This window comes from Ursus maritimus, unplaced genomic scaffold (assembly GCF_017311325.1).
Source record: "Ursus maritimus isolate PB19 unplaced genomic scaffold, ASM1731132v1 scaffold_5, whole genome shotgun sequence".
Taxonomy (NCBI): Eukaryota; Metazoa; Chordata; class Mammalia; order Carnivora; family Ursidae; genus Ursus; species Ursus maritimus.
Window position 1 is genome coordinate 13,241,981 of NW_024426663.1, and position 12,160 is coordinate 13,254,140.

Here is a 12,160-nt window from a genome sequence, read left to right on the forward strand (position 1 = left end):
AAAAGTCTCCAAATTATCTATTATTCTTGCACCATTATCATAATAACTCGTCTACTGTGTATTTACTATATGTCACACACTATAAAAGCACTTTTTAATATATTAACCAATCTTAAGGGTATGATTATTATTGGCATTTTACAGACAAAGGAAGAGAAGCACAGACAGGTTAATGATCTGCCTAAATTCACCAGCTAATGAGAGGCAAAGCCAGGATTTAAACCCAGGCAGTCTGGCTGTAAGCCCCAACTACCCTGAAATGCCTCCAAAAAGTCTAGTGAGGAAAAGTGGCATGCTTAGACCTTCAGGATACTGCAGAGATTCCCCCCTCATAGCAAGCTGTCCTAAGAATTTTACACCACCAGGCTAGTGTTCTTGAAATGACAATAAATACTTTGTTTAAAGAAATGAGAAAGAGATACAAGTGAAATGCTATGGTTAGAAATTCTTTGAAGAACAATGTAAAAGAAGAAACATTTGAAAGACATAGATTAAGTGTCTATGAATATTCTTAATATAAGTTTCACAATAGAGAAAAGATTTCTATACTTGGAATTTGATGAAAAACTCTGTCTTTTCAAGGTGATTCCAATTCCTCTGCCCTTGTGACAATGTTTTATGCTCCTAAAGTAAGTTTTATCATTCCTAAAAATTTCTTAAAAATTCAAACAACTGAAAAATTAAGACGGGGGGGAAAAAAAAAGTAAGACAGGGAGCATAAAAAGGTGAAGGAAATTAACCTGGGATAAAAACAGAAAATATCACCCTTAATTAGCAAAACAAAAATCTTACCTTTGGAAATACAAACAGCATATCCATATTAGGAGAAATGGTACACAAATCTGAACCTGCAATATGAAATTCATTTTGCTTATTTGTCTATAAAAAGGTTATGTGTTTCAAGGTGGCATCATACAGTTTGATCAAAAATGGCACATCTGGTACGACACGTGGACAACTAAAATCTACATAAATCAAACTATTTAAATATAAATGTAACTCATCCTTTATGAAAATTTGACTTTGGAAATTCCATTATTCTTAATCTATCAACTATCTGATGGCTTTGGGAGGCTAGAAGTTTAACAATACACGGGCCTCTCTTTAATGAAAAAAAAGTAACAAATACAGAGTTTTATACAAAATTGAACATTTGTTTAGAGTTAGAAAAGAAAGCAAAACAAATCAGAGATTTTAAAAAGCTGAAAAATACAACAAAAACCTCACAGAATTGAGTTAAATAATAGTTTTTATTATCTGACAATTGCCATAAATCATTTTTTTTTCCTTAAAGTTTTTGGGTGATACTCTCTGACCACTTCTTAAAATATCAATTATTTGAAATATCATTTCATATAGACAAAATGCTAATTTACTCTTTCTTCCAGCATGTCAGCTTAGAAAAAAACCCACTCAAGTGAGGGGCCCTAAAGTTTAAGTTTCATTATTCTAGCTGTAAATTCACCTCTGCTTTGCACATACATTGTCAAATGGCTTTGAAATATATATACATTTTATTGAAATAAATAGAAACTGCACATAGCTTATTGGTATGATTTTGATTTGGTATTCCACTTAACTCTTTTTCAAATAAATTTCTTTTTGCCTTAAGAACTCAACTCCAGGGACGCCTGGTTAGCGCAGTGGTTAAGCGTCTGCCTTGGGCTCAGGGCGTGATCTCGGTGTTCAGGGATCGGGGATCGAGTCCCACATCGGGCTCCTCCGCTGGGAGCCTGCTTCTTCCTCTCCCACTCCCCTGCTGTGTTCCCTCTCTCACTAGCTGTCTCTCTGTCACATAAATAAATAAAATCTTTAAAAAAAAAAAAAACTCCAGATTTAAGTTTTTCATACTAAATCATTTCCATTTCCATTCCAATGGAAATTTTTAAAAAGTTTTTCTTTATCCATTTGAGAAAGAGAGAAAGAGCAGGAGCAGTGGGGAGGAGCAGAGGGAGAGGGAGAAGCAGACTCCCCCCTGAGCCTGATGCAGCGCTTGATCCCAGGACCCGGGAGATCAAGACCTGAGCCAAAGGCAGATCCCCAACCAACTGAGTCACCCAGGTACCACTCCATGGGAATTTTTAAAGCATAATATATTCTGGTCATCGACCTCATATCAGGCCAAATTTTCCAATTCTCACCCTGAAAGGAAAAGCAAGGATGATGTTTTTTATCTTACCCTTTCCTAGAAGTTTTATAGACATTTGAAACAAAAAGGACATAAATTTTTTTTAATTTAAAAAGAAGGAAATAAAAAGGACTACTGAACCATAGCTCTTTTCAATTACTGCAGAAAAAGAAAGGTACATACCGTATACTGTGCTATATTCCAGTAATGGCTATCAGTGAAAATAGATGAGGAAATGTGTCTAGTTTTAACATTTTCTCTAAGCATCAAGGTCCTGATAAGTCTTTCAGTTACATGATGAGTCTAAAGGAAAGTTCATCATCTGTGGTTCCTACACAGAGAAAAAATATTACATGCATGTTTGTTTAGAGTTCTTTAATATGTTATCATCAATTTAATTATAGATGTATGTTATTTGTTTACATTATTTTACATTATCTATTTTATTTGTATCAGTAACTATAGCTACCAATATTCCCTCTAAATAACTCATCCCCCTTTTTGATTTTGTTTTTATTTTAGCCTTTGAAAAACTGTGTGGTGGTATCTTTTTGTGGTTTTAAAATGCATTTCCCTAATAGACATGAAGTCAGTGTTGATCATCTTTTCATGTGCTTATTTGCTATTTGTATCTCCTTTCTAGTAAAATGTCTCTATGTCTTTTGCCCATATACTAATTGGATTTTTTCTAATGTAAGTTTTGAGAGCTATCTATTTAAATATAAGTCATTTGTTAAATTTGTAATTTGTGGTATTTTCTCCCAGTTTGTAATTGTATTTTAATGTTCTTAACAGGGTCTTTCACAGGGCAGAAGTTTTAAATTTCGATGAGGTCAAATACACCAAAGTTTCCATTATTGTGCTTTTGGTATCATCTACCTATTTTTAACTTTATGTGAAAACTACACATAAATTTACTTAAGGCAGGAAATATGAGATTTAATTATCAATGAAAATGTCACCTGAAATCCTAATTTTTCAGTTTTAATGGAAGACTAAAAGAACCTACCTATATATTCCCAGATGTTTATCAAAGGCATACTTCTCATTCCTCTCAATAGATACCCACCAAAAAGATGAAAAAAAACATTCAAAAGAGAGAAAACAACAGAAGTAAGTGTCACTTGATTAAAGTTCAGGCAATACATTATTTCTATGTAACAGTTAAAATTATGATGTAGCTATTTACCGTCAAATTTGTAATAATATCTAGAATAATTTTACGTCAAGAGGAAAATGATCTGATGTCACTGATAGACAATTAAAGTTTCTCTCAATATTATTTTTTAAATGTTATCAACAAAGACAAGCACAAGTTTTGACTTAGAAATTAAAAGGATATATGAACAAATACGTGAAGGAAATGAAAGCATGAGTAAAAAATATTTAAAACCATTACATTTTATATAATTAGACAAGAAATAAAATTGGAACAAAAAATCCAGTCAAGAAATGGGCAGAAGAAGACATGAACAGACATTTCTCCAAAGAAGGTATATAAATGCCTAACAGACACATGACAAAATGCTCAACATCACTTGGCATCAGGGAAATACAAGTCAAACCACAATGAGATACCACCTCACACAGTCACAATGGCTAAAATGAGTAACTCAGGAAACAACAGAAGTTGGCAAAGATGTGGAGCAAGGAGAACCCTCTTACACTGCTGGTGGGAATGCAAACTGTTGTACAACAGTACACCAGTACACCAAAAACAGTATGGAGGTTCCTCAAAAAGTTAAAAATGGAACTACTCTACCACCCAGCAATTGTACTACTGGGTATTTATCCAAAGGATACAAACATAGTGATTTGAAGGAGCACATGCCCCCCAATACTTATAGTAGCAATGTCCACAATAACCAAAGTATGGAAAGATCCTAGATATCCATCCATTGACAGATAAATGGGTAAAGAAGATGTGGTATATATATAGGAATATATATATTGGAATATTACTCAGTCATCAAAAAGAATGAAATCCTGCCATTTGCAACAACATGGATGGAACTGGAGGGTATTATGCTAAGCGAAATAAGTCAGTCAGAGAAAGACAAATACCATATGATTTCAATCATATGTGGAATTTAAAAAACAAAATATGAGCATAGGGGAAGGGAAGGAAAAATAAAATTAGGTAAAAACAAAGAGGGAGGCACACCATAAGAGACTCTTAACTATAGGAAACAAACTGAGAGTTGCTGGAGGGGAGGTGGGTGGGGGGCTAGGGTAACTGGGTGATGGGCATTAAGGAGGGCACTTGATGTAATGAGCACTCGGTATTATATGCAACTGATGTAGAATTCAGAATCACTAAATTCTACTCCTGAAACTAATAATACACTATATGTTAACTGAATTGAATTTAAATTTAAAAAGAAGAAATACAATTGGGATTATTCAGTTATATTTCAAGAAAAATGTAAAGGGCAGATACAAGAATGTTAGGTTTTTGTGCATAGGATTCCTCATTACTTTTCCATTTCTACATATTTATTCCACTTAATACTTGATTTTTTAGTTATACTAAGGAAAGTAAATGACTGTAGTATTCATTTATTTACTGTGTGGTTAATGTAATGAATAAAATGTGCCCTGTGTGCACAAAATCAGATTCAAATATTTAATCAGCACTTGCCAAAACTATCTAAAGTTATTTTTCTCTAAAACGGTGCAAGTTGGGTAGGGCTGTTTTTCAAAAATGGAAATTTTGTGTTCATTAGTTTTCATTACTAATGTAATTTTAAATTGCAAGGCTCTAAAGCATCTGGCAACTGGAGCCAAATTTCACAACTCACATTCATCAGTACACAAATATTGACATTATGGTGTCTATCTTATTAGACTTGTGAAATTCTGTTATTCCTGACTTCCAAGGTATCATGATAGGTTTTTTTAAAGTTCTCCTTACATTTTTACTTTTATCATGTAAAAAATCAAATGAGAGTTATACTGTGCTGTCAGAGCAACAAAATAACATAGATTTCTTGGTAAAGATTGTGGATATTATTCCCAGAAAAGCTTCAAATACAAAATAGACTATTCATATTATCCATAACAGCATCTATCTTTTCTCATTTACTATACATTAACATACACAAGATCTGCTCTCTGTGATACCAGTGTTGTTTTCTAATCTAAACACATCCTCATAAAATTTCGCGATCCTCATTTTTCTGTAACATTAAGTTCTCAATTTCTTATAATACATGAATTTATCATTTACTATTTTAGTAAATATTCTTTGCAATTATTCAAAGTACTAGGAATGAATGGGCTTTAGAAAGCACACATAATAAAATAGAAAATATCAAAGTAAATCTTTCTGTTAGAAAATAAATCACAAGAACAAATTATTTGCCAGTAAAGCAGTCTAAGATCACCACTTCCTTCTTCCTTATTTCTACTATCTTCACAGAATGTACACAGGCAACAAAGCAAAGACAATCAACATTTCTATTTCACTAATATAATCTTTATTTATTCTCAATAGGGCATGAGATTATAATTCTATTTTGTAAGTGGCTGATCACAAGGATCTCAAGAATGTGGCCAAAGCCTCAAATTAGTCCCCATTTACTCCTCAATAATATCACATACAGAACAGCTCTGCAGGGCCCAAGGTTGATTCAAGTAGAATTGTTATCTTAAAATAAATCTGTTCTGTACTTTTAGGGGAGAAAATCAGTAACTGGATGCTATTCAGGATAAAATAATAAGACAGTTAGAACCCAATGAGTTTCAGTAATGACAGATGATATTTAATGGCTTGAAATACCACAACTACATCTAATACTTCAAGATATTTCACACATTTGTTCATCATTTGCTCTGCAAGACCAGCCTATGAACTTCAAGGTCAAAATATATTATAATTTACAAGTAAGGAAAGTGAAGATCAGAGAATTTTTTAAAGATTTTATTTATTTATTTATTTATTTATTTATTTATTTGAGAGAGAGAGGTGAGGGGAAGGGCAGAGAGGGATAGAGAGAGACGAGCAGACTCTGTGCCTGAGCAGAGCCTGATGCAGGGCTAGATCTCATGATCCAGAGATCATGCTGAAATCAAAGTCAAATGCTTAACCAACTGAGCCACCTATGTTCCCCAAAAGAATTTAAGTAACTTGCTTAAGACCACAGGTCGATAAGTAATAGAAGAAAGGCAGAAGCCAAACTCATTAATGATGCTTTCAGAACTATTTCTAACACTAGTGAATCCATTTCCTTAGATCTAATTTCACAACTTATTTATTTTAAACACATTCTCAATAAACCACACATTATGTGATTACATCATGCTCAAGACCATGCTCAAATCTTCTTTATTGTTTCCTTATCAAAAGAAAGCATTATCTGATGAATTACCTTAAAATTTTTGAAATTCCACTTTTATTAATTCTAACATATTGATTATTTTAAAAGTTTTTTTTTTTTTAAAGATTTTATTTATTTATTTGACAGAGATAGAGACAGCCAGTGAGAGAGAGAACACAAGCAGGGGGAGTGGGAGAGGAAGAAGCAGGCTCATAGTGGAAGAGCCTGATGTGGGGCTCGATCTCGTAACGCCGGGATCACGCCCTGAGCCGAAGGCAGACGCTTAACCGCTGTGCCACCCAGGCGCCCCCTATTTTAAAAGTTTTTATATCTTTTATTGAAGAAATGTATAAAGGGATGCTTTGGTCTTCTATGACTGTCACCAATTGCTATTTTACCACTAACAGTTAAGGCTGATGCTATATGAAATTATAATGTGTTATATGGAAAAGAACTAAAGCTGCTGTTTCAGACCTGAACTAGGAAACTCTGCACACAGGAATGATGAGAAATTTACTTAGGATTTTCCTTTATATTTTGAAACCTAAAGCTAAAGATATATATATTCTTCCAATCTTTAAAAATATACCCAATTAAATAAAGGTTGGTAGTTACTAATAACCTCCTAAAGTAGAAGTATTACATTCTATGGATAATATCTGAATAATATCTGAATTTTTTTTAAAAGTATATGTTTTAGAAATAAACTATATTTCGTCATAAGGTTGTTAGTCTATTTGTTAAAGGAATGGAGAAAAATAGAAGATAAAAGAGAATCTAAGAGACTGGAAGAAGAAAGAGGAGGAGGAGGAGAGGACATCCCTTCACTTACTGTTCCACCCTTTATAATCTTATTTCTGCTCACAAGATTGCAGAATATTCTCTGCATCAAATAAAAGAGGATGTGACCCATATACTTTCTCTGTCTCTTAAAACTATCCCTTGGCTTCCAAGATAATTCTCTTCTCACAGCTTTCTTCCCTGATATTTCCTTCCTTTCCATTCACCATCTTAAATGTTCATGTCACCCAGAAAAGATGAAACTATTTATAGGAAACTTAACTGAGTCACAGACAAATCTCAAGACTATTTTAGGAACAAAAATATACGATGACCAACATACTAAAATTACAGTGGCTGGCATCTAATAAAAAATTACCAGACCAGCAAAAAAGCAGAAAAGCACAAGCCATAAAGCAGAGAAAAATTAATCATCAAAACCAACCCAGAAATGACACAGATAGATTTAAGAAAAAAGGGACCTTAAAACAGCCACCATCACTATATTCCATATATAAAGAAACTACAGGAAAATTTGAGCATGTTATGTTTAGATGTAAAAGAAATGCCAAGCCCAAATCAAACTTCTCGATGTAAAAACTAAAAATATCTAAAATAAAAAAATATTGGCTAGGACTAATAGCAGATTAGATATCAAAGAAGAAAACATTAGTGAACTTGAAGCCATAACAATAGAAACTAATCAAAGTGAAATCCAAAGAGAAAAAAAAAATGGAAAAAAAAATGAATGGTGTATCAGTAAGCTGTGAGGCAACTTCAAGTAACCCAATACATGTGTAATTAGGGTCTCTAAAGATAAAAGAGAGAGGACAGAAAAAATATTTGAAGAAATAAAGTCTGAAATTTTTCCAAATGTGATGAAAACTATAAACTTCCAGATCGAAGAACTCAACAAACCCCAAGCAAAAGAAACATGAATATACCCAAGCACATCATAATCAAGTTGCTTAGAAACCAATGACAAAGAGAAAATTTTTAAAGTATCCAGAGTATAAATTTTTAAAAATAACAATATATTCTCTTGTGATTTTTTTTTTCATTTAAAAACAATCTAGATCCATGTTTCTATAGCCTTTCCAATCAGAACAAATATTTTATTTTTAAGCTAGAAGCTAAAATTCAGAAACAGTGCTGGTAATATGGAGGCAAGAGAAGCTCCCATGGCATAAAATCTAAGGACGCACTTACCTGACCCTGAAAGGGAGTGCCTCCTTAAACTTTTACCCTGGGAACCTCTCATGCCTCCCCCTAGCTCTGGCATTGCTCTGCAACAACAATCAGAAGAACTCTCAATGAGTTTTAATAACAAATATTACAGCCTCATAAGAAAATATTCCTGGAAATGCACTTGTATCCTAGAATCTATCTTTTCTGATTTATAAGAAACAAGTATAAATTCAGCACTATTTAAGTGTCCACACACTATTGAATCCTCTGAGGAAACAATATAAGATCCTGATTTTAAAAAAGGTCATGCCTAGCAAGGAAAATTACCAAATGAACACTTACCATAAGATATGGTATGTACTAAAGGGAGATATAAACAAGATGCTATAGGGGCACTGGGAAGAGAGGGCCTAAGAAGACTGGGAAGAGCGTTCTGAGAAAAGACTTTCCAGAAAGAACATACCCTCTATGATATGGGATGCAAACTCATCACTACAGATCAAATATAAGAAAAAGTGTCAGTGCATGCACAATGATAATTGGTAACTGACACAACATGTCACTGTGCAAGAACAGGGAGTGGTGGGAAATACGGTAAACTGGAAAATGATCAAAAAGGTGCCCTCACTCAACTCAGCTTATTGTTTCTTTGTGGGAAGCAGGCTTACTGTGCCAGATATTCTAATTTCCCAGAGGTTAGAAATCTGAATTTTTGTATCAAAATACTCAGCTGTTAAACACTTACTTAATTCACACTTTTAAAAAACACTATGCATGTCAAACAAAATATATCTGTAGGCCAGACTCAACATACCAACTGGCTATTTAAATTCTCCACACTATAGTTCTCTCTGATCCCTGCACTAGAAATTTGAGAATTCAGGATCCAAGCATCCAAATTAATACAACTTCTCAAAACCACTGAGATGTTTAATTGTATTTTTTCTTAACCCTTGACTTTCCCAGGTTGGAAAATCCTAATGCAGATGCAAAGAAACCTCATGACCCTTATTTGGGTTTCCCCTTACTATTTCATGTGGTTTTAAGGAACACTAAACTAGAAGTGCTTCCAATCTTAAATTACTCTAAAAGAACAAAGATAAAACACTCTATTAGAATATCTGATCTGAATTGTGTATTGGATGTCAAAGTCCAAATTATCAAAATATTCCAGTTTTAAGATCTACATTCCATTAATAAGAGATTACTTAAAAGTCCTTTTAAAAACCATAGTTTCAAAAGCAAATTAAACTCTGAAAGGATTACACTTAATGCAAACACAAAGAGAAAGAGAAAAGTGGCCGAAGAGATCAGTTATTGAAAAGCGGATTGGCGAATGCCATGGTTTGTCTTCCTGCTATTTATCTTTGATTCATAGGAAAAACAAACAAATATCATAGGGATATTTGTAAAATAAAGAAACACCAAATTATCTTAAAAGTAACTATATCATTTAGTACACTGCAACTTGGGATACTACATTGGATTGAAAAATCAAGAATTTATTAAATTCTTCATTTCATGAGTAATTTTCCCTATTACTCAGAATTCATCTCTATATAAGACTTGGTTAAAATCCAGTACAAATGACAATATTGACCCTGAAAAAGTTTTATGAAGATAAATTAAAAAATTGATGAAAACTAAACATATTCAAAATCAAATTATTAATAAATTACCACAAACAGGTTGAATAGACCATTGTGTGAAAGACCTAAAAATGATCAGCATGTCTGTTCTCAGCTCAACCTGGTGTTTCAGAATTTGATATTTTCAGGGGCGCTTGGGTGGCACAGCAGTTAAGCGTCTGCCTTCGGCTCAGGGCGTGATCCTGGCATTATGGGATCGAGCCCCACATCAGGCTCCTCTGCTATGAGCCTGCTTCTTCCTCTCCCACTCCCCCTGCTTGTGTTCCCTCTCTCGCTGGCTGTCTCTATCTCTGTCAAATAAATAAATAAAATCTTTAAAAAAAAATTTTGATATTTTCAGAAACAGATTATAATACAAAAAAACCTTGCTCTCATCATAATAGAATAAAAGAAAGCATTGAAAACAAACTATTGCTATCGCTATTGTTTGGACTTTTCCTTATAGATTCAGGGTGTGTGAAGACTCAAGCATGTGAGAAGAAAGGATTCAGGGGATCATCAGACCATATAACCCTGATGAGATCCTTGATAAAACAAAAATTTAACCATATGTTCTAGAAAAACAGAATAAAATCTGGATGATATCAGAATATTTTCTACTTTTAATGATAACTTGGAGTGAGAGGTAGGGATGGGATGGAGTTCTGAATCTTTAGTGATAGATCTGTTTTCCCCAGGAGACTACAAGTTCCTTAAAGGCAGGCACCATGTCTGCTTTTTTCATTGTGGCATACCTAGCACCTAGCACATGGTAGGACACAAGTATTTTAATAAATGAGTAAAATAAGTAAGACTATTGTGTGCTATCTAATAATTATACCGTAAACTTTACTAAATATTTTATTCAATATGGTCATAGAGTGGGATTTCTGATTAAAGGATATATATATATATATATATGTATTAAATACTAGTAATAGAGAAGTCTCCTTTCAATTAGTCAACTTTAAAAAAACAAAAACACATGGACTTTGAATTCAAGTTGACTTGAGTTTAATTTCTAATTGAGTTTAATTTCTAAATCTGCCGTTTAGAAGTACTTAACGTCTCTGAGTTTGTTTCATCTGTGAGTAACACTGGGAGTAACACTGTCCACCTCATTAGAGATGGCAAGAGGACAAACAGAAAGTACATGTAAAGTATATGGCATAGGCATTTGGTCCAAAGCAGTAACTACTATCATTTTGAAGAAACAATAATTTTATTAAAATACTAAACCCTAAAATTCATTCCAAACAGAGTTTTTGGTATTTTTTGCTCATTCAGGTCATACTTCAATATCTTTCAGAGTTCTTATTTGAATGGATAATAAAACAACAACAAAACAACAGGAGAAATGGCAGTTAACGGAGACCCAACTGCTAGAATTGCAGATAATTAAAGATCCTCCTATTACACTGAACTGCCATGCAGCAGGCATCTGCATGACAAGCATATAGAACAGACAAAACTCCCTTAAGAGCCTATATTTTGTGGGAGTTGGGGGAATGGGGACAGGAGACAGAGAGACAATTAATAACAAATATTATACATATGGTATTTCGGCAAGAGATTAATGCTATTAAAATAGAGAGTAAATTATGGGAAGATTGGGAGTACAGGGTGGGTGAGGATGAGAATTACCATTGCAAACTGGGTGGTCAGAATAGGTGTCTGGGAAGAGGACATTTAGCTAAAAACTAAAGGAGGCAAGGACCTTGGTTATGTGGGTATTACTCTAAAAATAAATGCATATTCAGTAATTTTCTTAATTTATGTTATTAATTATATAGTTATCCTATTTAATTCTCTAATTATTAATTCTCTTTTTCCTCATGTCAATTTTTTCTTACTCTTTCTTACTTGAAAAATCCATTTCAGGTCATGGGTGTGAAACAATGATCAAAAAGAACACTGTTATTGGGTGAGCACTCAATAACCATTTTTTTAAATAAATACCTTTTAAGAGGAAAATTAAATTAGGATGCTTTAATTTCGGAGATGACCCTTCACTGAATTAAATTATCTTTTAAAAATAATGCATTTAAGGGGGCCTGGGTGGCTCAGTTGGTTAAACATCCGACTCTTGATTTTATATATTTATTTATTTTATTTAT

The 12,160-nt window shown here is 33.3% G+C and overlaps 1 long non-coding RNA gene across 1 annotated transcript in view; it reads right to left on the reverse strand.

The window, feature by feature from the left end:
* Positions 1-653: 653 nt before the first annotated feature.
* LOC103672214 overlaps positions 654-12,160 on the reverse strand; it is a 29,015-nt gene continuing 17,508 nt past the window's right edge. The window contains exons 2-3 of the long non-coding RNA XR_005832395.1: positions 2,312-2,459; positions 654-848 (exon numbers count right to left, since the gene is read on the reverse strand). This is a non-coding gene — a long non-coding RNA (uncharacterized LOC103672214). The remainder of the gene's footprint in view (positions 849-2,311; positions 2,460-12,160) is intronic.